The 25359-nt window shown below is 44.5% G+C and overlaps 1 protein-coding gene across 3 annotated transcripts in view; it reads left to right on the top strand.

Annotated features, from left to right (window-relative positions):
* The window catches only part of DOT1L (DOT1 like histone lysine methyltransferase), a 228667-nt gene that overhangs the window by 24413 nt on the left and 178895 nt on the right, over positions 1-25359 (top strand). The window lies entirely within an intron of this gene.

Genomic DNA, 25359 nt, shown 5'->3' with positions numbered 1-25359 from the left:
CTGCCTGGTGCACTTTAACCACTTTCTGCCCGATGCATGTCTATAATACATCGGCACAGTGGCAGCGGTGGGCATATGGGCGTACCTGTATGTCCCCTTTAAGAGCCGGGATAGTAGGCACGCATGCATCGGGCTGCATACATGGGGACATCCCACGGGACCGGTGAACATCGAGTCGACCGGCGGTCTCCTGGCGATCGTGTCACACAGCCTCACAACGGGGAAGCCTGTTCTGGCTAGTGTCATGAGATCACTGCTCACCCCCCCCCCCCCCCCACAGGTAATCACTCCCTAGGACATGCTTAACTCCTTCATTGCCCTCTAGTGGTAAACCCCTTCACTGCCAGTGTAATTTACACTGTAATCAATGCGTTTTTATAGCACTGATCGGTGTATAAATGACAATGGTCCCAAAATTGTGTCAAAATTGTCCTGTGTGTCCGCCATTATGTCTGTCCCCATAAAAATCGCGCATCGCCGCCATTGCTAATAAAAGAAAATAATATAAAAAAGAAAAATGGCATAAATCTTTCTCCCATTTTGTAGACATAACTGTTGCACAAACCAATCAATATACGCTTAGGCCCCATTCCCACGGACGTTTTTACAGCCACTTTTTGAGCGTTTTTTGCAGCTTAAATGTCTCTCCATGTTAGCCTATGGCCTTATGCCCACCATGGCATTTTTTTTTTTTTTTTTTTTAAGCGCCCAAAAAAAACCCCAGGACCAGTGCATTCTGAGGCTCCAGCACTAGAGCTGTAATAAGGGCAGATGCTGGTAAAAGGTGTTTAACGCGATTTAACGGGGCTTAACACTGTATATACAGTGTTATGCACCGTCCCACATTTCTGTGTCTATTCAAAATCAATGGTTCCCTATGGGTTGCTCTTTTGTCAGTTAAAGCGGCAGTGCTGAATGCAAAAAGTCCTCTGGTCAGGAAGGGGGTAAAATCTTCTGGCGGATAAGCTTTGTAGCAAGACTTATTACCACAGCGGTCCCACGCATTGGTCTGCAAAATGCAGAGCTTGTCTTAGTCTATTTCGATTCTACAGTTGACCTCTGTCAATGGTCACTGCATGGCAGAAGGTGCTGCCAAGATATGTTAATTTGCCCCGTGCTTGCAGATTTTGTCCCTTCAAAGCGATGCGGGGCTCTTGGTGTTTGGCTTTCAGAGCTGGCTGGTGCACCACTTCGGTTTTCTTTAACGGGGCCGAAGTTGTCGCATGCTGCAAATTTGTCCATACTGGCTTGCATTTCCTGCTCTGATCCAGCATTCAGGGCACAAAAGAAATCTTGTAGCACAATCTCCTTTATCTTGGTGACAGCCTGGAGTCTTCGCAGGTTGAACAGTTTCCCATCAGTTCTGTATCTCCAGGCTAACTCCCAAGGAACTGTTCTGAAAGACGTCTGACAGCATAGCTGAAAACTTGCTGAAGAGGGTCGATGCTAGCACGCACCCTTGATGCCTTTTGTGATGGTCTCTGAAGCTTCTCCGTCATCCAGAACGCATGCCGTCGTGGAACTGCCATGCCATCAGGATGAATGTCGGGGCACACCAAACTTTGACATGATGTGCCACAAACCTTCATGACCAACCGCATCAAAACCCTTGGTGAGGTCCACGGAGATGGTGTACTGTTCACGATTCTTCTCTTGATACTTCTGATACTTCTCCTGGAGCTGACAGGCTGTGAAGATCATGTCCACCGTGCCACACTCTTTGCAGAAGCCGCACACCACATGCAATGTCCGGTGTATATATGCAGTGAAAGTCACACGTGATATCCTCTTACTCAAGAGTATTAGAATGTGTTTTGGGCTGTAATTCTAAGTATGCCCATGCTGTTAGGCTCGGTTCACACAGGGGCGGCACGACTTGCAGCGCCGCGAACTGCACACGATCAGCGGCGACTTGCAAAACGACTTATGTATAGAAGGCAATGCAAGTCGCCTGAAGTCGCCCCAAAGTAGTACAGGAACCTTTTTTCTAAGTCGGAGCAACTTGAGTCGCTCCTATTAGAACGGTTCCATAGTACAGAACGGAGTGCGACTTGTCAGGCGGCCAAGTCGCCCCTGTCTGAACCGAGTCTAAGAGAAATAGCTTATTAAATATATAACTTTGTGTAAAAAAAATAAAAAAAATAATTAAAAAAAATTATCCTGCATTTTCCAAAAACCTGTACCAAAAAAGTATTTTTAAAAGATTCACCATGCCTCTTTGAAAATACCTTGGGGGGGGGGGGAGTTTGCTTTTTACAATGTTGTTATGTGGGTGTTGCCACTGTCCTGGTGAAAACATGAAGGTTAGTCAGGAAATTAGATGGGTAATTTATGCCCCTAGAATGCCCGAATAGTCTCCTTGGATTTCGGCCCCTCTGCTTTTAGACTGTAAAAAAGTATTTGGTACACCCATGCTCGGGAGAAGTAGCCAAATGTGTTTTGAGGTGTAATTAACCCCTTGCCGACCAGCTGCCATTATACTGTGGCAGGTTTGCATGTTCCCGCGAGCCGTCGTAGCTATACGTCGTCTCCTTAAAGCTGGAAAGCAGGCGTGCGCCACTGGAGGCACGTGCCCACTGCACGACGGGGGTGCCAGAGGAGGAAGTGGGAGCTGGATGCCCCTAAAGAGGGTATCTTCCCCCCCCCCCCCCCCCCCAAAAAAAAGACATGCCACTTTCACTTAAAGCTGAAGTTCCGTTTTTGGGTGGAACTCTGCTTTTAAACAGACTGGTAAAATGTATACGCTTATCTTTTTTAATGCAGGGTGCAGCCAGAATTTGCAGGCCAGCTCCAGAAGTTTAGAAGGCAGCAGGAGGAGCCCTCTTGCAATTTAACATGGCAGGCATCTGGTCGAGTGTGTCAAGTGTAGAATTCGATTTAAAGAGGTTGGTAATAGAGAAACAAATGAAGTCCCTGCTGTCTTTAAAAGACCAGCTAGCTGCCTAACAAACTCTACTCACATCTAGTACATGTACTAGAATTTGATCTTTGCACATTGAAATTTAGAGTCTGCATGCAAAGTCCAAGTTGCTGGTTGGTGTTGATGCCACTTTATTCCTGATAACAGTACACTGTTAGATTTGGCTGCTGATGTCCATGTCTATTTTTTATTTTTTTTTCCCCCCAAACCTCTAATACTCATAAGGTCAACTAAACTTGACTGACTTTGCTGGTTTTTGTACGGATGATAATGCTTGTTAGTCTTGCTTTGGCTATGGGGAGTTGAGCTATGTGTAAGAGATGCAGAGTTGTCCTTCTGTTGTAAACCATTGTGATGGTGTTTGTATCACTGCCTACACTCTCTGTGCAAATTTGCTGGTGTTGATGAATTGGTCCAGACTTGCACTATCCTTGGCCACAGCTGCGTGTTCATGTACTAGCAATGAGAACTGAGATAAAGTTGAAAACCAGCATTACCTACGCACTTGCAGTATGGTTGAAAATATCGCACTTCACTGATATCCGCCTGCTTCTTACCCTAAGGTTTTTCAAAAGTCTTATTCCTCACTTTGTCAGTATGACTATCATCTGACCTAGAATGCTGTAGGACAGTGATGGTGAACCTTGGCACCCCAGATGTTTTGGGACTACATTTTCCATGCTTAACTATGCTGCAGAGTTCATGAGTATCATGGGAAATGTAGTTCTAAAACCTCTTGATGCCAAGGTTCGGCATCACTGCTATGATGTGGTGAATGATTGGGTCCAGATGTTATCTGCCAACCTAGAGCTCTTATTACCAAGCTGTAAAATAATCCTGCCACTAAGATTTTTTATTTATTTATTTCTGCTTTAAAAATTTGGTTATTAGATAATGGGGGGATAAATGTTTGCAACCCACAAGTAACTATTAGACTCTTGATGGCTCTTTTCCTAAAGACAAGTCATTGTGTAGGAGTCAACATACTGCATTATTTGGAAGATTCTGCCTTTTTTGACAGACAAACCAGTATTCATGTTGACACAGGAAGTCTGAGCAGGCATGACATTTTGTGATAGACGTGAGGTTTTCTTTGTGGTATACATCTAAAACTTAGATTTTTGTGCTATTGCTGTTCCAAGAGTCTATCTACCAGTTATTGCTAAGATTAAGCCATTCTAAGGCCTCATGTACACTGCTGCTGCTAAATGGACGTTTAGGAGCAGTTGGGCATTTTTTCAGCTGTCTCTGAACTCTTCTCTATCTTATCAGTACATTTACACAAGGTCCTTTTTTATAGTTGTTTCTAGGCAGTTGAGTTCAGAGACCTTTTTTGGAAAGCAAAAAAATGAGTTCAGACATTGAGTTTAGAGGCATTTCAAGTGCCAAATGCTTCAAAATGTAGCTGAACGAGGTAGCTCGCCTTTTTAGCCATGTTTTGTTTAGACGTTTACGTTTTTTGGTATTTTGAAGAAGAAAAATATTATTTTTTTTTTTTTAAATGCAAATGTGGCAAAATGGACGTTTTGCTATCGGACGTCTGTCAAGTTTAATCTTTCAGGAGAGGCTGTAAAAACGTCCCCTGTATATCGCACGCTGATAATCAGCAGAGACCCCCGTCATTGGAGCAGCCAATGAGCTGGAGCAGCCAAAGTCTGAGAGACACGAGTGAGGAAAAGCCGATCAGCGTCTCTTCCTGTTTACATTGTGACGAGATGTGATTGGACACGGCTGATCACGTGGTAGTCTCCACCAGAGACTTTTTACCTAGATCAGTGTTACGGTGTGTTAGACAGACAAACCGTAACAACGGTCGCTGTGATGCACACTCCCCGGGGGCCTGCAGTGGCTTGATATCCTGGCAACTTCATGATGTCTGGTCAGGGTGTTGAAACAACTTTGCCACAGTCATTTTGCTATATGGCGGGTGGCAAGTGGTTAAGCCTAGTACATACTATCAGTTTTGTTCCGTTCAACCAAAAAGAAACGGGCAGCTCCGGTCAGAGCCACTCTAACGATCCATTGTTAGTACAGTGGTCTTTGCCACTGAGCTATTGTGTTCTGACAGAGGAATGGCCCCTTCACCAGATCACTCCAGTCACACTCTCTGCCATTGGCTGAGAGTGCTGATAGTGGAGCTGGTCGGCTGCTGGTTTTCCAGCATGCTTGTCCAACATAATCTGTCCAATCGGCTGGCATCTGTTGGGCCAGCTTTCGTACACATGGGCCAAATGTTAAGAGCCACTACTTTCAGTTCTCGATCTTTATTAGGAGAACCTGAACGGTTACCATCAGTAAAATGCTATTTAAAGACCTTGTGTAAACAAGCGTTTGTGTAAAGTTCTTCATCCACTTCTAGTTGCCAATGTTGTAATCTGACATTACTGCACTCCGTGTAAAATTCTGTTTTATTTTTTTATTTTATGGCTCTACTCATTGCTATTATTGATCTTTACGCAGCTGTGTGTATTTGGTATGCACACAGCTGCGTAAAGATCAATTCACCTGTGTTCAGACCAGTGAAAAAATGTGGTGTTGATGACTGTCCACATGCTGTTTGTTCAATAAAGCTGGATGCCCATGTACACTAACTGCTAAGCATTAAACATTTTTTTTTTTTTTTAAGGGATTATGTAATGCTAATTTTGATTCCCTAATTGGGTGTATCAAGGGGGCTATTTTGCTCTGTTCTCCCTTTTTTTTTTTTTTCTACATAATATATTCTTGGAACGATAGGTTGCCATTACAGTATGTAATAAGTCTTAAGAGTAGTGAGGTGAGCCTTCAATTTACCTGGTGGTGATGGCACTAATTCATTTGTTTAATAAGATTTGAGCACAACGGTGGAATATATATTTATAAAGGACTTTTACACATTTACTTCTATGTTTGTTTATATATACATTATTGTGGTCTTCTGTGATTTGGACTTGTTCACAGTATTGAATATTCAGCAGTGCTGCACCATATGTTTTTATATTATGTTATTCTTTAGCGTGGTGAAATCACTAATGCCCCGTACACACAATCGGAATTCCAGCCAGAAAAAGACAGATGAGAGCTTTTCATCGGAAAATGTGACTGTGTGTATGGTCCATCGGAATTTAGCCGTCCAAATTTCCGCCACCCGAAAATTGATAGCATGTTCTCAATTTTCCTGACTGAAATTCCGATCGTGTTTATGCAATTCCGACATGCCACATGCTCAGATTCAGCTACGAGATGGAAGGTATTGGCTACTGGCTATTGAACTTCCTTTTTCTAGTTCCGTCATATGTATTGTACGTCACCGCGTTCTAAACGATTGGAATTTGCTGTGACCGTGTGTAGGCAAGACAGCTTGAGTGGAATTCCGTTGGGAAAACCATCAGAGCTTTTTTCCGACGAGCATTCCGATCGTGTGTACGTGGCATAATAGGTGTTCAGCAGCTACTGAACACAGTTTGATATATAGTAATTTGATCACTTGGTGCAGGTGTTACAATAAAAATCAAATATATTTATAGATGGCGCTGATTGCACACATCTGATTTGTTTTAAATTGGATTTACAATCACTTTATTGCATTCCCTGATGCATTGCTGGTCTCTTCCTTCCTGTGTCAAACTCAGCAGAGGGAGCTACTGACTCCTGCTACTGTCAGTCAAATCCAGAGAGTGGGCGGGGGGGGGGGGGGTTTATGGGTTGCTTCGTGTGCCAATGGAGCGAACCCACAGTTGTGCCACCATAGCTGCTTTCTGAGGTGACATACGAGTGCCTGTATGGGACCCCAGAAGAGGTGGTTTAGGGCTGCTGTTTTGCTGTTTACAGTACTATTGCATAGAAAAATTAAGATTAACATATTTTTTGACAAAAGAAGCCTTTACAACTGTTTTAACTGCTTGCCGACTGCCCACTGTCATATGACAGATGGGCGGCGCGGCTCTCATTCTGGGTGGTTGTCATGACAGCCCTCCAGAATGACTGCTCTCACGCGCCTGTGGGGGCGTGCTTTGTGGTGATCGGTGGTGCAGTGTCAATCTGATCTGTTCATGTGGTAAAGAGCCGCAGTTAGAGGCTCTTTACCAAGATCAGCTGTGTCCAATCACGGCTGATCAGGATGTAAACAGGAAGAGTCATTTATCGGCTTTTCCTCACTTGCGTCTGACAGACGCGAGTAGAGGAGAGCCGATCAGATGTTGATGGGGGTCTGTGCCGATTGTTAGCGCAGCCCCCCTCAGATGCCCACCCAGGACCACCAGGGAGATGCCAATTAGTGCCGTCAGTGATGCTGATCAATGCCATCTATCAGCGGCGTCTATCAATTTTTTGTTTAGCAAAAAATTTAAAATGCAGAGGTGATCAAATACCACCAAAGGAAAGCGCTCTTTTTGGGAACAAAATGATAAAAATTCTGTTTGTATACAGTGTGGCATGACTGCACAATTGTCTTTTAAATTGGCTTGGGCAGGAAGGGAGTGCAAGTGCCCTGTATTGAAGTAGTTAGAGACTTTGTCATCAAGAACAACTTTTCAGGCTGCTAACATAAAATATTTACAGCGGGCATATTATTATGCCTTTTGTCCGTAACCTCAATATCGGTTTCTTCAACCTATGACACTTCTGAGCACCCTGCACTGGTCCCTCCCTCCTTTTTTATTTTTTCTGTATACCTTGGTATGTCTACCTTCCAAAAATAGGTCGTCTTTGGGGGGAGTTTGTTCTGTGTTTTTGAGGGAGGGGTTGGGGTGGACTCCCTGATTACTTGATTGTTATGTGCTGTCACAGTGGTTAGTTATTTGGGAGCCTGTCTTGCCAGCTCCTGATCATAAACTGAGTTTGCGAGCTGTCTGTAACAAGTGTTCACAGCATAGTTAGCCCAGTGCCTATAGATATACATGTGGTGTGTGTGGGTGTTTGAGGCCCTATTTTATATTTTTATATGTATGTATATGTGTATGTGTGTGTGTGTGTGTGTATATAATGTGTTGCATGGCTGACAGGAGGTTAAAACGGTGAATAAAACAAAAATTCCTTTCCAATTCAGCCAGCTAGTTGAATGGGAAGAAAGATTCTCCCATCCATGCAAGCAAGGTCCATTGCTTTTTCCACAGGGTGAAGTTATCCTAAGACAGTCACTTTAAGCTACATGTTAATTTTTGGTAGTAGCGTGTACCTGTGCTTTGACAGTTCTGACCCCACCCCCAAGAAGGCCGCGGGAACATTCACAAAGTGCAGTGTGGCTTGATGCGCAGTGTGAGGCTGCAAGGAGTCACACCCGGCTTACCTTAGTAAACATATCTGCCTGGGTGAGGACGCTAGTTCCTTGAACAAGTGTCCTTTTGAGTCAGCAGCTACTATTATATTGATGCAGCCTGAAGATCCTCTTCAAGGCTATGTTTACACTAGTGTCAAAAGCAGAATTTTAATCTGTTTTTTAAGCTTAACAAATGCTTGTCAATGCTCTGTCTGTTTTCTGCATTGCAGCGGATAGTTTTCACACACTCATGTTTGTATCACTTTGTGTTGCACCAAAATGTATCTGGCGTGTAACGTTTGGCTTTACCAGTCCTCAAATGCCTTCATTGGTGGCAATGCAGATGTGCCTCAAATGTACCTATGGATTTATAGAAGGCATTACTTGCCCAAATGACAGTACAAGAATCCATATATTGTAAAGCCAACACACAGAGGCTATCTGGAAAGTAAATGCAAAACGCCACATCTTAATGCAGTGGGTGCAGTATTGGCCATCTATGGTATCTAATGCCTCATTTCCACTGAGCGGAGCGTTTCGGGTTGGTACAGTTTGGAAGGGTTTAAATGGTCCGGCCTCTTCAGGTGAGCGTTTTCACTGCAAGACCGCCAGGGGCCATATGGGGGTTTAGAAGAAAAACCTTTGACGTTTTTTCTGTCCACCAATCGGTGGAATGTATTGTGTGATGCCAGTAGCTCCACCCTAACTGCACCATACCATTTTCTATGGCCTCACATCTGACGCAGGACCATGATTGTATGGTACGGTTGTATGGGCCGCTTTTATAATGGAAACACTCAATAGTGTACATTACTGAACCAACCAGATCTGCTCAGTGGAAACAAGAGAAATCATTTCAAAGAATGTTAAAACAAACCCTTTAGGTTTGCTAAGCTGAAATGTAGTTTTTTTATTTATTTATTTTTGTTTTTCAGTTTAATACTGCTTTGGTAACTGGCTGACATGTGAACTTGTTGGTGTCCTCCTGAAGTTAAGCTTTAATACAGAAATAGTTAAAGAAATGTGGGAGGAGAAGAGCTGCTACTTTGTAGTTTGAATAGTCCTTATTTACCTTTGGAAAGCAAAATAGCACATATAAAATAAAAATGTTTTCCCTTTTCATTTGTAATGTGCTCTGATTGGGACAGAAATGTTGTCTTAATACCATATTGCATGCACTTAGTGAAACACTGAAATGGTTAAGATTTTCCTGGTTAATAGCAGCTTTAGTAGGAGATATGACAAACCAGCAACGCCCAGTGAGTCATCTGTGTCTGATACAGAACTCCACTGTCACCCACAACAGTCTAATCAATGTGTCTGCTGAATAAACCATGAGACACCCCTTCTGCTTATTTTCCTTCCTGACAAGTGTTACCAAGCTTTTGGCTGACCTAAATTGTGGTTTACGCATCAGATATATTTTTTATTTTATTTATATTTTGGCAATGATGCAATAAATGTTTTTTTTTTTTTTTTTCAGGACCTCAAAGTCCATGGCTAACTTATATTGCAGTGCTGTCATAAAAGGTGTAGGACTGGTTTCTAGGCTGCTGAGGTGCGTAACAGCCCATTCCTTTTGAATGGGCTGCCCAATACAGGGCATATCATCCTATAAATACAAACCACACCTCAGTGGGTAGGTGTAAACTTGGCCTATTAACTACTGGATTACCTGTACTTGTGTAGATTTAAAGGATAAGTTCACCTTTTGGATCCAGTTGCATGTTCTACCCGTATTTTAGGCCTGGTTCACACCTGTGCAGATTGAGGTTGGTGCATTTTGTGTTCAATGCGTTTTTGAAAGCATCTTGCATTTTTAGGAATTGTTTTTGTGGGAGAAACAAGCAAAAATGCAAGCTATGCATTTTTGATGTATTTCAGCTTTATTCCTTTAAAATTTGTTACTAAAAACTCAACCTGCTGCGGTAGAACGTTCCTGACCCTTTCCAAAAAAAACGCACTGGTGGAAAAGTTACAGATGTGAGCATGACTCATAAGAACCATGTTAAAAGGACTTGTTCGAATACCAACCAGGCCTCAGGCTGTAACATGTTTCCAGCTCCTGCTGGCTCTCCCCCTCCCCCCCCCCCCCCCCTGATTTCCCTCTCACAGATTTCCCTCTCACAGATTTCCCTGATAGCTGGCGGGGGATCTTCTCCCTGTACCCAATTTTACAATTAAACACCATCCATGCGGCCTCATCATTCTTTAAAATTCTTGTGAATGAATAAACTACAAGTACCATCAGCCAATGCGGTAGAAAGCTTGTAGTTGTGACTGAAATGCAAGGGTGCTGATGAGCACCCTTGGGTCATTCACAAGACCTGCAGCTTTCAAACTGACAGACCGTATAGAGGGCTTGTTTGCAGAAGTCTGACATCACACCCCTAAACCACTGATCACGGTTGCCATGCTTTCCAGGTTCCTGCAGGAAAAAAATTACTTTTTTTCTACAAAATGTATTCGTTTCTAAAAAGGTGAACTTATTCTTTAAGCCTGCATTTACACCTGAGAAGAGTGCAAGTAGAGTGTATTTCCAGTGATTTTGAAGCTTGTTAGTGTTTTTTTTTTTCTTTTTTTTTTTCCCTGGGTGCTTTACAGGCTAAGTGTTTTTTTTATAGGTGTATCAGCTTTTAGGTGTTTTCCGGTGCTGGATATGGAGAGCAGATCTATTGCAGAGAAGGTGAGAGATTATAAAATCAGAACTAAACTCTCTAAAACTGTTTTTAAACATTATTTAAGCCTAACGCTGCTTGCATTAGTAAATGGGTAGGAAAGTATATCATATTTACTTTATTTGTAATTTCTTAAGCTCAAGGTCTTGGAAAAATGTCATACATTCCAGGAGTATTCATGAGTGGATGGGGTTTTCTCAGCACACCCTCCTGCTTGCAGACCTGGCCTATGGCAGATGGATTCCAGGAAGCAATTGCTGCATTAATCTTAGACCCCTTTCACACTGGGACACTTTGCAGGTGATACAGCGCAAAAAATAGTGCCTGCAAAGCGCCCTAAAACAGCCGCTGCTTTGTCTCCAGTGTGAAAGCCCCGAGGGCTTTCACACTGGAGAGGTGCGCTGGCAGGACGGTAAAAAAAAGTCCTGCTAGCAGCATCTTTGGAGCGGTGTATACACTGCTCCTGCTCATTGAAATCAATGTGGCACTGCAGCTATACCACCGGTAAAGTGCCTCTGCAGAGGTGCTTTGTGGTGGTTTTTAACCCTTTCTCGGCTGCTAGCAGGGGGTAAAATCCAGCTAGCAACAGAATAGCTCCGCAAATCAGACTGTAAAGTGCTGCTAAAAATAGCGGCGCTTTACTGCTGATACCGCCCCGTGTGAAAGGCGCCTTACCCAAGATAGCCACGGCCATAAATGTTGGCGGTAGTTTTCAAACTGATTTCTCAACGAAATTAAACATCGAGACATGGATGGGGGAGTTTGCTTTGAATATTAAAAATGAATTAAATAGTTTTAATTTTGTGGTGTTCCAGATGCAGTTTAGATCTGCTTTAAAGCACAAAAAAAGCGCTCAAAACGGACAAAGCCTTTGGGGCAAAAATGGTTAAATACGGGCCAAAAAACCTTTGTACCTTAGTAAGTATATAGGGTAACCGAGCATACAAGTGTGAACAGGGACGATTTGAATAGGATTCTGCATGTTATGCCACCTTCAGGAGAGGACTAGGCATTACATGTTAACATGTGATAATAAAACTAGAACTTTCTAGTTCCGCCCAAGGAGCGGTCCCTTAGGTAATAACCCCTCAGCATGCTACTGCAGCCTCAATTTTATTTTGCCTAGTGAAGGAGAAGGACCTAGGAACCCTGCCGGCCCATCGGCCCATGGTTTTTCTGCAGAAGCTTTGCTTTTTGCGCAAGATAGCAGATCACAGGATCTGGAATCAACAGCCGTCTGAGTGACAGGCTGGATACTCTTATCCTTGTAGTTTCCCCAGCCCGGCCAGCACGCGTGTGCAGGTCGCAGCTACGCGCTAGGCCGGCCACAACGTACCTTGGCTCCAGAGGTGGTCCTGAGCTTTTATGCTCCGGGGCGCACATATGACCGGGCTACTGATGTCTGCATCACAGTGTGCCGAGGCCAGCAGCCACTGGCTGTACTGATCAGAGAGTGGATCTGTAATGGAATGTCTCCAAGCTCTTCATGAATGGTAAGTACAGCTCTCCCTGCCTCGGTGGGGCTTAGCAGCTGGGCATTCCCTGGGAGGTCGATTCGGGGGGTCCCTCAGCTCCCTGTGGGAATGCTGCGTGTGGCTGCTTAGTGGTGTGTCATGTGCAGGGGCTCTCATCTGTGAAGTGTTGGCTGGCTGTATCCTGAGTGGAGTTTTTCATGTCCCTGGGGGTCCCTGTGAGGCTCTGCCTGTGATATCTGCAGCACTGATCACTGCTATTTTCTAGCTCTGTCCCTCATGGTTTTTCAGGGTCAGCTGCCATCTTGGTTATGGGCCAGGGAAAGCATGCTCTCCTGTGTCTTGGGGGCCATTTTCCCTTTGATTTGTCATTATACTGGCTGCCATTTTCTAGAAGCCTGAGCACGTTTTTTCTGCTTCACTAGAGACTGCATTTGTTCCTGTAATCCAGCGGCCATTTCCCCAATGCTTTATGTCCTTATGCTGGACGCTGGGCGGCCATTTTCTTTGAGCCTGAGCACATTGCAGAGCGGTTTCAGCGCCATTAGCAGTAGCTTTGAATGACACAGAGCCGATTCATCTGCACCTGGGAGCTGACAGAACACGGGCACTACTTGCTGGACAGTGCAGAACCTGTCAGGGTGGTGAGTCCTACGGCAAAGAGCCCCTCAGCTAGCAGCAGTAAGGAGGGTGAGACCATCACTGTCCTAATTCCCCTTCAGGTGGCAGACAGGGTAGGGTCAGCATGGCTTCAGAAACTGGCGTTTCTTCCCCCGAAATCCAGGCAATTGCAACTGGTTCGCCTGTGGAATGCGCTGTGCCCTTGGACGCTTGTCATGGTCCTCAATTCGCTCATTGCCAAGATGGAGGCGGTGTGTGGGCGCAAGGTGCTATAAAGCTTCCTCTGGCCCCCCCTCCCCCCCCCCCATCCTCTGGGGAGAGCTCTGACAGACTCGGGCCATGCTGAGGCTGGTGACCCCTGCTCTGTTTCAGATGACACTGACCAGGACCATTTGGATGGTGAGGATGAGTCGCCGTCCGAGTCCGTGCGCGACAAAGCGCTTGTTGGAGCACTTATCACAGCTGTGCGTGATACCCTGAGGATTCAGGAGCCAGCAGATCCATCTGCTGATGTAGTGGGTCCCTTTTGGGTCCTGTAAGCCAGCCATTCACCTAAGGTGTTCCTGTATCTGACTTAATTTGACAAGTTCATTTACAAGGAATGGGGTTGACCACAACGGACATTTACGGTCCCCAAATACATGGTGGTGTGTTGCCCCTTTGAGGAGAGCCTTCTCAAAAGGTGTCCGGCTCCCAGTATCCAGGTTAAACAAAGTAGCCATGATCCTGGTAGAGGGGATTCGTGCATTTTAAGAATCCCACGGACAGGAAGGCAGAGGCAGTGGCTTGTTCCTTGTTTACGGTTGGTGGGTCAACCATGCAACCAGTACTGGCATCCACACTGTGACTCAGACACTTTGTGGGCAAAACTGTTTCTCTGTGAATTGAGAGAACAGCAGGCTTCTCCTGTCTGCTTGGAACTAGCAGACCAACTAGTGCAAGGCCTTAAGTACGTTTGTGACGTGGCCCTGGATACTCTCCCCTGTTATCCAGGGCTTCAGTGTCAGTAGTGGTGCTGAGGCACCTGATCTGGTTAAAATACTGGTCTGCTGACCAGGCATTCAAAAAAGCCCTGACGGATCTTCCTTTCCTTGGCGATCGGCTCTTTGAAGCCTCTTTGGATGACATTATTAAAAATGCCACAGGTGGTAAGAGTACTCTACTCCCACATGCCAGGAAGGCCAAGGATCCATGCTTTGGGCAAGGGCCCTCTTTTTCCTCTCACAAACGGCTTTTTCGTCCGCCTGGAGCTTTGGCTAAACGTCCCCAGCCCAACAGGATGACCACGGAAGGACAAAAACATCCCTGGAACCGCAAGCCTAACAAGCCTGCGAACAAAAGTGCTACAGAATGAAGGTCTGCCCCCACCAATGACTCGAGTGGGGGGGTCGCCTTCGGTAGTTTGCAGCCCGGTGGTCCTCTCGACTGTCTGACCAATGTGTCTGCCATCTGATTTCCTACAGCTACAAGATGGAGTTCCTCTCTTGGCCGCAAAACAGATTCTTCCCCTCCAGCATACCCGTTCTCTCGGTTCGCCGGGAGGCCCTCTTGGGGACAGTAAGGGACCTGCTCAATCGCGGGGTGAATGTACCTGTTCTGGAATCGCAATGTTTCCAGGGGTTCTACTCAAACCTTTTTGTAGTTCCCAAGAAGGAAGTGGTACGTCCATTCTTGGATCTAATAGCCCTCAATCACTTTGAAAGTGCAGAGGTTCAGAATGGAATCGTTTCGCTCAGTAGTCGCTGCACTCCAAGGGGACTCCCTGACGTCCTTAGACATCCAGGATGCGTACCTGCACATACCCATATGCCTCCGGCATCAAAAGTTTCTGCGATATGCAGTCGGAAGCCCGCTACCAGTTTGTGGCTCTCCCTTTTGGTTTGGTATCGGCCCCCCGAGTCTTTACCAAGGTATTGACTCCTGTGTTGGCGTTGCTACGGCAACATGGGATCGCTATCGTGGGTTAGCTAGACTATCTCCTGAGAGCTTTTTGCCTCAGTTAGAGGATGTGGCGATCACCATGCAGACCCTGCAAGAATTTGGGTGGCTGTTGAGCCTAAAGTTGGTGATAGTACCAACTCAGTGTTTGGAGTACCTAGGCTAGCTGCTGGACTCCATGGAAGCGAGTGTTTCTTCCTTCAGACAAGCTGCAGACTCTGAGCTGCGGTAAAACTGCAGATGAACCGCAAGTGGTCATCGCTGCGTTTCTGTATGCGAGTCCTGGGACTCGTGGTGGCCTCCCTTTGAGGCATTACCATATGCCCAGTTCCACACCAGAGTCCTGCTGAAGGAGATCTTGACAAAGTGGGGAAAATCTCTATTGTCCCTGGATTGACAGATCCAGGTGAGCCAGTTAGTCAGGGGTTCCCTGATCTGGTGACTGAGGTCCCTGGTGCTTTTAGTCCGGAAAGTCGTTCCTACCTCTGAAATGGACGGTAATCACAACGGACGCCAGCCTATTTGGCTGTGGTGGAGTGATGGGAGTTTAATCGACTCAGGGCCTCTGCTCAACAGAGGAATCCAGGTTGCCGATCAGTCTGCTCGAACTGAGAGCCATCAGTCTATGCCTCTCCACGTGGTCAATGAGACTGCAAGGGCGTCCGATCAATCTGGATCCAGTCAGACAACGCCACTGCTGTGGCATACGTCAATCACCAAGGAGGAATAAGAAGCTAAGCCACCGTGCGGGAGGTTAGTCCTTTTCTCTGTAATTCACCGACTGACACAGCACCCACCCCACATTTTTCTTTACGCTATACTGCTTGAGGTACTGAGGCTGCAGTAGCATGCTGAGGGATTGTGGCCTAAGGGAACGCCCCTTGGGCGGAACTAGAAAGTTTAGTTTTATTATCATATGTTAACATGTAATGCCTAGTCCTCTCCTGAAGGTGGCATAACAACCCAATGGCTAAAGAGAAGCTGTGTCAGTCGGTGAATTACAGAGAAAAGGATTTTACGGTAAGTACAAAAAATTATATTTTTCTATCGGATGAAAATGGACAGGCGGTCTGTAATCATCCAATCCCCCCCCATAGGAGGGAGCTAACTCTGACAGGTGACTTGTCATCCACAGGCTCAGCGGGGATCAAAGGAGCAATCCCCGCTAAGCAAGCGGATGCTAAATACGGACAGCTCCGTGTGAAAGGGGCTTTAATGTACAGAAAGTGGCATAAAATCTCTCCACTGGGGCTTTTTAAAAAGTAACGTAGGTATTCAGAGGTTTTCTAGTGTTTAGTACCTGGTGGTTCGTTTGTTGGATTTTTTGTGCTTGATTATTAAATTAAAGTTGCTTAAAAATAAAATGCCTCATGTTAGTGTTGGTTCACACTATAACGACTTGGGATCAGACTTGTCAGCCCTCAAGTTGCCCCAAGTTGCTTGACATTGGGAAGGCTCTCATTGACTAATGTAATTCCCAATGTACATTACTGAAGTCGCTCCGACTCCCGAAAGTTTCCTGTACTACAAGGCAACTTCTAGGTGACTTGTACTCCCAGAATTCAATGGAAGTCAACCCCAAGTTGGATCTCCATCTATATTGAAGCAACTTTACAGGAAAATACATTTCTTTACCCAGGCAAACCCCCCCCCCCCCCCCTCCCTCCCAGAGAGCTGATTATTCTGTGATTGCCAGCAGCATAAGTCGCCTGTCCTGGAAGCAACTTTAAGTTAAGTTGTTGCTTAAAGTCACACTGAAGTCGCCTCCAAATCGCCTTGCAAAGTCGCCGTGTAAGTTGGGTTGCCCCTGTGTGAATTGAGCCTTAGGGATGGATGTAGTAAAAATGTTCATAATTTGAGAGGTTTGAGTATACACTAGACAGACCATTTAGGAAATCGGTGGCTCTGAAGTTGGTTATGTTTGTCTGTTCTGTTTCTGCTTTGTCCTTTGCTACAGATGCTTTGAGATTGTTGTGCAAAGAAAAATGCAGTATGTTTGGACTTTTACTACACGCCCTGTAGACTTGGACTACATACCACAAAGCACATAACTGAATCATGGATCAATTTGTGTTTGCTTTCTGCCCTGATGTGAACTCTTCTCCCTGTCAAGTGATGAGCCTCACAGTTCAGCTATTCAAGCAATGTGTGACGCTCACAGTAGTGTTTATACATTCTTGTCTCAGGCTAAAGGGCTTGATCAATTTTAAACTTACTACTAAGCAAATCTCTTTCCGTATTTTGCAAATAAGTTTGTGTCTAACAAGATATTAATCACTTAGGAGTATGAGTTTAGAATTGCCATAAAATAGTTTAGCCCTTAGAGAGGGATGTATGAACTTCACAAACCTAACGTCTTGGCTGGCAAAGCCTTCACATTTCCTGTTTGAGGATGCCGCGTTCTTAAAATAGACACCATGTTTCATGCCTTATATGGGGAACCAAGCAAGATTTTGACAGTTTCTAAGTGTATGATGCTGCTAAATCAATTTGTATGTTGCTGTCTAGGTATACAGTGAATGCACTAGATGTTTTCATGTATTGAGTGTCTGCTGGTCTGCTGGTATGTGGTGTCATTCCCCCCCCCAGCCATATCTGGTCTGATAGGTGAGCAGTTCACCTATCTGTATGCAGTGGTAACAGTTGTTTTTCAGTTGCTAATTGAGAATGGATGGCAGGTGTTCTACAGGCTTTCAGAAAGCATAAATCACTTCCCTAATATAGGAAATGGCCTGGGTAAGGCCTCTTTCACACATGCGGACCGTATGTCTGTATTTCATCCATCTGTTTGAGGATGAAATACGGACATACATGCATCCCTATGGGATAGCGGGTGTCTGCGGATGAACATCCGCAGACACCTAATATCGTCCGCCTCCGCTATTGTCCGATTCTGCAGACGGAGGAAAATCCTATTTTTCTATCTGTCTGCAGAGCGGATTGGATGAACACGGACAGACAGTCCGTGTTCATCCAATCCCCCATAGAGGAGAACGGAGAGCTGACAGGGTGGTCCCTGCACAATGTGTGGGACCGCCCTGTTATCCGCCGGCTCAGCGGGGACAACTGAGTGAGGGTGTGTTTAATTTTATTTTTTGCAAAGATAGCCACAGTTGCTCATCTAGAACAAGATATGAGTGATGGGTGGTTTTAAAAGCAACACATTTTTTACCTTGATGCCTGGCAACACACGGCTTGCTATGGGGGCACTCGGAGAAGGAGGAGCGGACAGCACTGACCTGGGATCAATCTATAATACCATTGCACAGAGCAGGTAAGCATAAACCTGTCATTAAAGCTCAATTTTTATTAACCGCTTGCCGACCAGCCGCCATCATTACACGGCGGCAGGTCTGCATGATCTCGCAAACTGTCGTTATACGTTGGTCCTTTTTACGTGGGATAGCAGGTGCGTGCTCTGCTGCACATCGGGGATGCCGATGTTCATGACCAGTGGTCGCGATGACCGCCGGCCATGACCGATCGTTGGCATGAGGCAGAACGGGGACGTACGTACGTGTGTGTAAACACTCACATCCCAGTTCTGTGAGGAGAGGGAGATCGTGAGTGCCTATGAGCTGGGAACCACGATCTATCATCTCCTATAGTCCCATCCCCCACAGTGGGGACACAGTTAACCCCATTGATCGCCCCCTATTGTTAACCCCTTCCCTGCCCGTGACATTTATACAGTAATCAGTGCATTTTTATAGCACTGATTGGTGTATAATTGTCAGTTGACCCCAAAAATTTTCAATTATCCACCATAAAGTTGCAGTCTCAATAAAAATCGGAGATCACCGCCATTACTAGTAAAAAAATAATGCCATAAATCTATCCCCTATTTTGTGGGTGCTATAACTTTTGCGCAAACCAGTCAATATACACTTTTAGAGATTTTTTATTACATAAAATATGTAGAATACATATCGGTGTGAAAAAAAAATGCTTTTTTTAAATAAAAAATTTGGGGACATTTATTACAGCAAAAAGTACAAAATATTGTGTCCTGGGGGGTTTTTTTTTTTTCAAAATTATCGCTTGTTTTTTTTTTTTTTATAACGCAAAAAATTAAACCCGCAGAGATGATAAAATACCACCAAAAAGAAAGCTCTATTTGTGGGGAAAAAATTTTGTTTGGGTACAGCGTCACCCCAGACCACGCAGTTATCAGATAAAAAGATGCAGTGCTGTATCGCAAAAAAAAAAAATGGTCTGGTCATTGAGCAGCCAATTCTTCCGGGGCTGAAGTGGTTAATTAAAATATCACTTTAACCCTTTCACTGCCAGGTCCATACGAATGTACAGAAGTGCCTGCAGGTGTCCAAGTCAATGTGGCGTATGGAGTTGAACTTTATGATCATAAGCTTATATCAGAATTGTTCAGCAGACTCGGAACATGCAGCGGTCATCAGTGATCGTGTTTTTTTTCATAGGATGCATTACGGTGAAAAAAGGATTTACAACCCGTTTTAAGCAAGCAAGCACCGACTATGAAAGGTCAACTCTTCCTGATTTACGCTTTTCCTGACCCCCTACTCCCATCCCCAAATCAATTGGGGAGTTCTTGAAACACAACAGAGGCTCGACTAGATCCATAGTGGTTTAGGATACCCTAAAGCAGCGATTCTCAACTAGGGTTCCTCCAGACAGAGGTTGCTAGGGGTTCCTTCAGCATTGGGCAATTTCTGCCTCTCAGATAAGTTCCCATGGACACCATTGATCTTTTTAACTATCTGTAAGGAGGTAATTCTACCCAATGACCACAAGTGTAAGGACAATTCTTCCCACTGACCATCACACTAATGTATCATGAGTTGTGGATTTCAAAATTTTAGCATAGGTTCCCTGAGACCGCAGAACTATTTCAATAGTTCCTCTATGTTGAGAAAGGCTGCCCTAAAGGTTCATCTATGGTTTTTAATTAGCACGCAGATCTCTGCCATTAAAACACAAATGAAAGAATGGGAGAACCTTGTACTTGGTGAAGCTACCAAATCGGAGGAATTATCTATTGCTGCCCCCTCATCAGTGTCCGAGTGCAGATGGCTGGAAGCCCAAGCCTTGTACCAGCAGGTCTCTACTACTATGGCTGAAAATGTGAGATTTTTTTCATACAGCAGCGGTACTTCAGTAAAGGGGAAAATGCAGGACACCAGCTAGCAATGATAGCTAGGGCCCAACAGGGACAAACCCACATAGAAGCCATCCAAAATATAGAGGGTGAAACGGTCGTTGTGCAGGAGAATATATCTGAAGCGTTCTTTCACTTTTTTTTCCCAAGACTTGTACACCTCCAAGGTACACCCCACAAAGGCAGAGCTGGATGCGTTATGTAAAAAAAAGTGCACCCTCCCATGTCTATCAAGACAGGGATTTGCTGCACTAAATGACCCAATCAAACTAGAGGAACGTTCCCTAGCGGTAGCATGGACGGGCTGCCAATCGAAACCTATATAATGCTCTGTTGCCTGCTTTGATGCCCTTCGGCATGGTGGTTTACCTCCATCCATGAGTGAGGCTGCAATAGTATTAATTTCCAAAGCAGGAAAAGATCCATTACAACCAGACTCCTATAGGTCCATCTTCTTGCTCAATACAGATGGTAAATTATTGGTGAGGGTACTGGCCACTAGATTGGCTGGTATTGTTGCGGAATTAGTGCACAAGGACCTCTCTGGCTTCATCCCTGCCCAATCCACTGCATTAAATATCCGTAGGCTCTTCTTGAACATTCAGATCCCTGTGGACAACCTGGGCAATAGGGCCATTTTTTTCCCTCAATGCTGCCAAAGTTTTTCACAGTCAAGTGGAACTACCTGTGGGAGGTGCTTCGTCTGTGTGGCCTGGATTAGAGATTCATATCTTGGAATCAACTTCTATATGCCACACCTATTGCAAGGGTGCCCTTTGTCGCCCCTGTTCGCCCTTGCATTGGAACTTCTGGCGCCTATGGTGAGGGCTTTCATGAATATAGTGGGATTTCAGAGAGGTCAGGGGGAAGATGAATCTCACTGTGTGCAGACAACACTGTTATATTGGTAACCCGGAGGGCTGTCTGTGGGCAGCGATGCAACTGATCAGTTTGGGCAGCTCTCATGCTTTGCCATTAACTGGCACAAATCGGTCCTTCTCCCCTTATACCTTTTGCTAACAGCTCTACCGGAAAGCATGTCCCAGATTCAAGTAGTTGCCTCATTCAAATACCTGGGTATAGTAATAACTAGAGACCCATGGGAGTACATACCTCTCAACCTGAAGCCACTACTACAGAAAATTAAACAAAAGCACACCAGCTGGTGTAAACTGCCGCTGACAGTAACCAGTCGTGTGAACCTCGTCAAGATGATTTGGGCCCTGCAATTATTGTCTTACATAATGCCCCAATATGGATACCGAACGATTTGTTCCAACGCGTGGAATCAGTTTTGCACTCTTATCTGGAGGAGTGGAGTGGCATGTATCTAGCTCGCCACTGCAGCTCCCAAAAGACCAGGGGGGACTGGCTAACCCACATCTGCAAAGGTATTACTTTTCAGCCCAATTATAACACTTTGCAGGCTAGGACTTGCCTATGACTGAGTCCCACCTCATTGTCCCACATTAGTTACTGATAAAAATTTGGAAGAGTGTCAGTCATAGACTAGATTTAACTGGATTTCTATGCCACACACCTGTTTGGCACAACCTCTTCTACAGGGACCTGGCTATAGTTCCGAAACGCTCGGTATGGGAGAAGGTAGGCATTAGATGCCTCACAAGTGCATCATAATTCTGTCCTGAAGCCATATCAGTTGGTACAGGAGTTTTCACTATTGAAGGGCCATCGCTTTTAATACATAAAGCTACATTATTCCATGAGATGTCAGCGCAGGCAATCTGCTTTGAGGCTGGGCGACTCTTTGTTCTCCAAGTCCATTTATACTGAGCCGGTGAAGGAAGGGCATTATTTCTTGAATCTACACTCGCCTACTATCTCGCATCCAAGCTGATCTTTTACCCTGCCAAGTGGGATGGAAGGGAAATATTGGCCCCATTGATGGCGAGCAGTGGAATCAGATTCTAGGGGTAGGGCCTTTTAGTGACAGTTTCTGTGGCACAGAAACTGTCACACGTTTTATTTTGCATCATGTTTACCAGACACCAGTACAACTGCATAGATGGGGTAAGAGAGTCTCCTATATGCCCTAAATGCCTTGCTAATCCTGGGGATCTCATCCATATGTTCTGGAAATGTCCCAAGCTTGTGTGATATTTGAATAGAGTTATCACCACTATCAATAAGATATAGCACGCTCAACTGACTATGGACCCACTGATGTCTGTTGGGCAGTCTTAATGAGGAACGGTACCTCCCTTCGGTGTATATTATTGACCGCATAGTGGATCCACGCGGTCAATAATATCCTAGTGCGAGGGGAAAAAAAAAAAAAAATATTATAGGAAATCTCAGAAGTTCAAAAGTTTTTTGCAAAATTGGCTGAGCATCCCAGAGATGGCACCCCCTGCACTTAGTCCTGCATATATTATTGCTGGGCTAGCTGACCACACAGATTCGTGGGCTCCTTGAGGGTAGGGACCAATGAGTGTGCAATGTACAGTGATGGGGACAATTGTAGACACTCGCTCAGGTTGAACTGGATGGACTGGTGTCTTTATTCAACCTTGGTTACCTAGTTAGTATGTAACATTCGGTCCTTCTGTGAGTGCTGTGGTTTCCTTTAAAGCGGTAGTAAGCCCCAAATTTTCACTTTGCATTTCATTTTTTAGTTTAAGAATCAATTGCCATGATTAATTTTTGCTGTACCTGCTTCCTGTCCGTGTTATCGATATTTTGTCGAGTCCTTACATCTAACGCGCATGCGCCGTATCCTCCTTCATTCCGGCAAGCTGAGAACCTGCAGGAAAGATTCAGTGTTTGTCGGGGTTGTGTCACTTCTTGTTTATAGACGGCAGCCCCGTCAACCAGCGGTACTTCGTCAGAATTCCTGCACCAATATGTCTTTAGAATGTGCTTTACACAGTATGCTCCAGGAGGTATGGTCACTCCTTTCTGAAGCACGCTGTGGTTATTTTCTATTAGTTTCTGTAGTAACCGGAAACAAAGAGGCTTGAATATCTTTTTACTAGTGCGCATGCGTGGGATTATTGAGACCGAGGACGTTCTGTGGGCGGAAATACAGAGTGATTCAAATGCGGAAGACCACATTGAAGATGGTGCCAGCGAATATGCTGAACTAACATTTGGATGATTAAGAATATATGCAGTAAGCTAACTTTTTATTTATACAAAGTGGTCATTCGTTTCATAATTTGCCTTTCAGAATATTATGAATATAGTATAGATGTGGGTGGGTTTACTACCGCTTTAAGGGACATCAGATGAAGGACATGCTGGCATAGGACTATTCTTGGCATAAATCCACTAATATTTCCAGTTGATTTTATTTTTAATTTGTTTTATTTCTTCTCCCCTTTTTGTTTCCCCAGTTTATGCTATTTTTATGGTTTAACTGTTTACTTCTCTTTGATAATATATGGAGCATGAGGTATGATACAATGCACACCCTTTTTTTGATTAATCTAATGGCAATGCAGTTAATGCAGATCATCCTATGACTTGCCAATTCGATTTCATGTTTTTATCACGGACTGTATGCCTATTCCTTTGTACTTTGTAATGCCTTTGTTTCACTCAATAAACGTCTTTGTTAATTAAAAAGAAAAGCAGATCCGCCTGCTCGTGGGAGATCTGTCTGCTTATCCCCGCTGAGCAGACGGATGACAGGTCCGCCACCTATATAGCTTGCTTATAATATGAGACGGTCAGATAGTAAGACTGCCTGTCCATTTCCATAGGATGCCATCCGATCTGCTAGATGGAGATGGAATCCCCATCCGTCTGTTTTTACCAGACTGCATCAGATGCAGGCGGGTGTAAACAGAAAATGTCCATTTACATCAGTCTCTCCATAGAGAACAATGGGTGGTCTGATTGGGCCCTCCTGAAAAATGGACAGGCAGACCCAATCAGTGTGCTTGTGTGAAAGGGGCCTAAGGCCTTGTTCACACAGGGCATACACAGCGCACCTTTACAGGGATGCAGAGGTATTCCGTGCATCTCTGTGCACACAGTCCCATTGATGTTATTTGGGATGTAGGACCTGCACAAATGGAGCCTTGCTCCCAATTTTACACCCATGTAGGTCCGCATGTCCCTGAGCTCACGCTGTCTGCGATCGGGGTCATGTACCAACACCCACTTGGATGTCAGATTGGCAACAGCAGCTATGCCTGTGCAGCCGTTGCATCCCAATTTACATAAATGGGACTGCCTGGAAGGGATGCACGGTACACTCGTGCATCCCTTTGTAGGTATACATGGCCCACCATGGGTGTGCACTTTAGTATGCCACATGTGAATGAGGCTTTAGTAGCTATTTAGCAGCAATTTTGTATGGTGTTTGTGTAATATTAATGATTTAGTTTATTTTTAGTGACAATGTCAATATGATCATTTGGGCAATTAGTGCAGGGCCCAAAAAATCAGTAGCACTTTTTTTTTATTCCACTGGCCATGTGCTTTTAAAATGTATAGTATTTTGATGGGTCTTTTCAAATTCTGAAAGCTGTAAGGCAAAATCAAAAACAATAATACACACTTTCGCCCTCACACCTGTGTATCACCACTGCGCTTACATTAAAAAACAAAACGCAAAAAATCAAACAAAACAACAAAAACACTTGCTGCCACTCAAAAAAAAAATAAATAAATAAATATGCAAAAATTCTACCAAGCAGTGTAGAGTTAGCGGTGCCAAATACTCTGAATATGCTAATACACAATCTCAACTCGCTGTGTTAAGCTGCAGCGATGGTGTCACTCAGACTAATGTTACACTGTAGCGGTGTTTAGAATTGGTTTTTGAGGGGTATTTTTAATGTATGTTTAAATGTGGTTATGGCACTTTGAAGCAATTCATTTTGGGTTATATGCGTATAATATATCATCTGCATGAGTATTGTTATTGGGCTCTCTGGTTAATCCAGCTTTCTTACTACCATTAGCTGTGCTAATCAGCGTCTGCACTGTGATTGGTGGGGTCATGCTGAGGCACAGGAGATGTTTGGAGAAATTTGGATATTTACACTTGTGCCCAATTTTCACCATTTTGCAAAAAGACACAATTTAAAAATTAAATATTATTTATTCACTCTTCAAACTTTTATATTATGAATTTTGTAAAACTTGCTGTGGTTTTTATCCAATAATGGTTTTAGTGTATTTTTTGCCATTCTATTGGTTTGATAAACATTCGTGTAAATACAGTGAGGTCTAAAAAAAAAAAATCACAAATTCTGAAAGCTATTAGTGAAAAAATAAAGGAAAAATTGCAAAAATGGCCTGGCCACCTGAGTGTACAAAATGGAGCACAGGGCTGGGCAATGAAAGGGTTAAAGACTCGGCCTTTTTCTTATCCGCTGGGGTCGATT

The sequence above is a fragment of the Lithobates pipiens genome, unplaced genomic scaffold (genome assembly GCF_037356315.1).
Source record: "Lithobates pipiens isolate NorthernLeopardFrog02 unplaced genomic scaffold, aLitPip1_a1.2 Scaffold_13, whole genome shotgun sequence".
Lineage (NCBI taxonomy): Eukaryota > Metazoa > Chordata > Amphibia > Anura > Ranidae > Lithobates > Lithobates pipiens.
The sequence above is the reverse complement of the archived record's forward strand: the minus strand, read 5'-3'. Positions and strand labels throughout refer to the sequence as shown.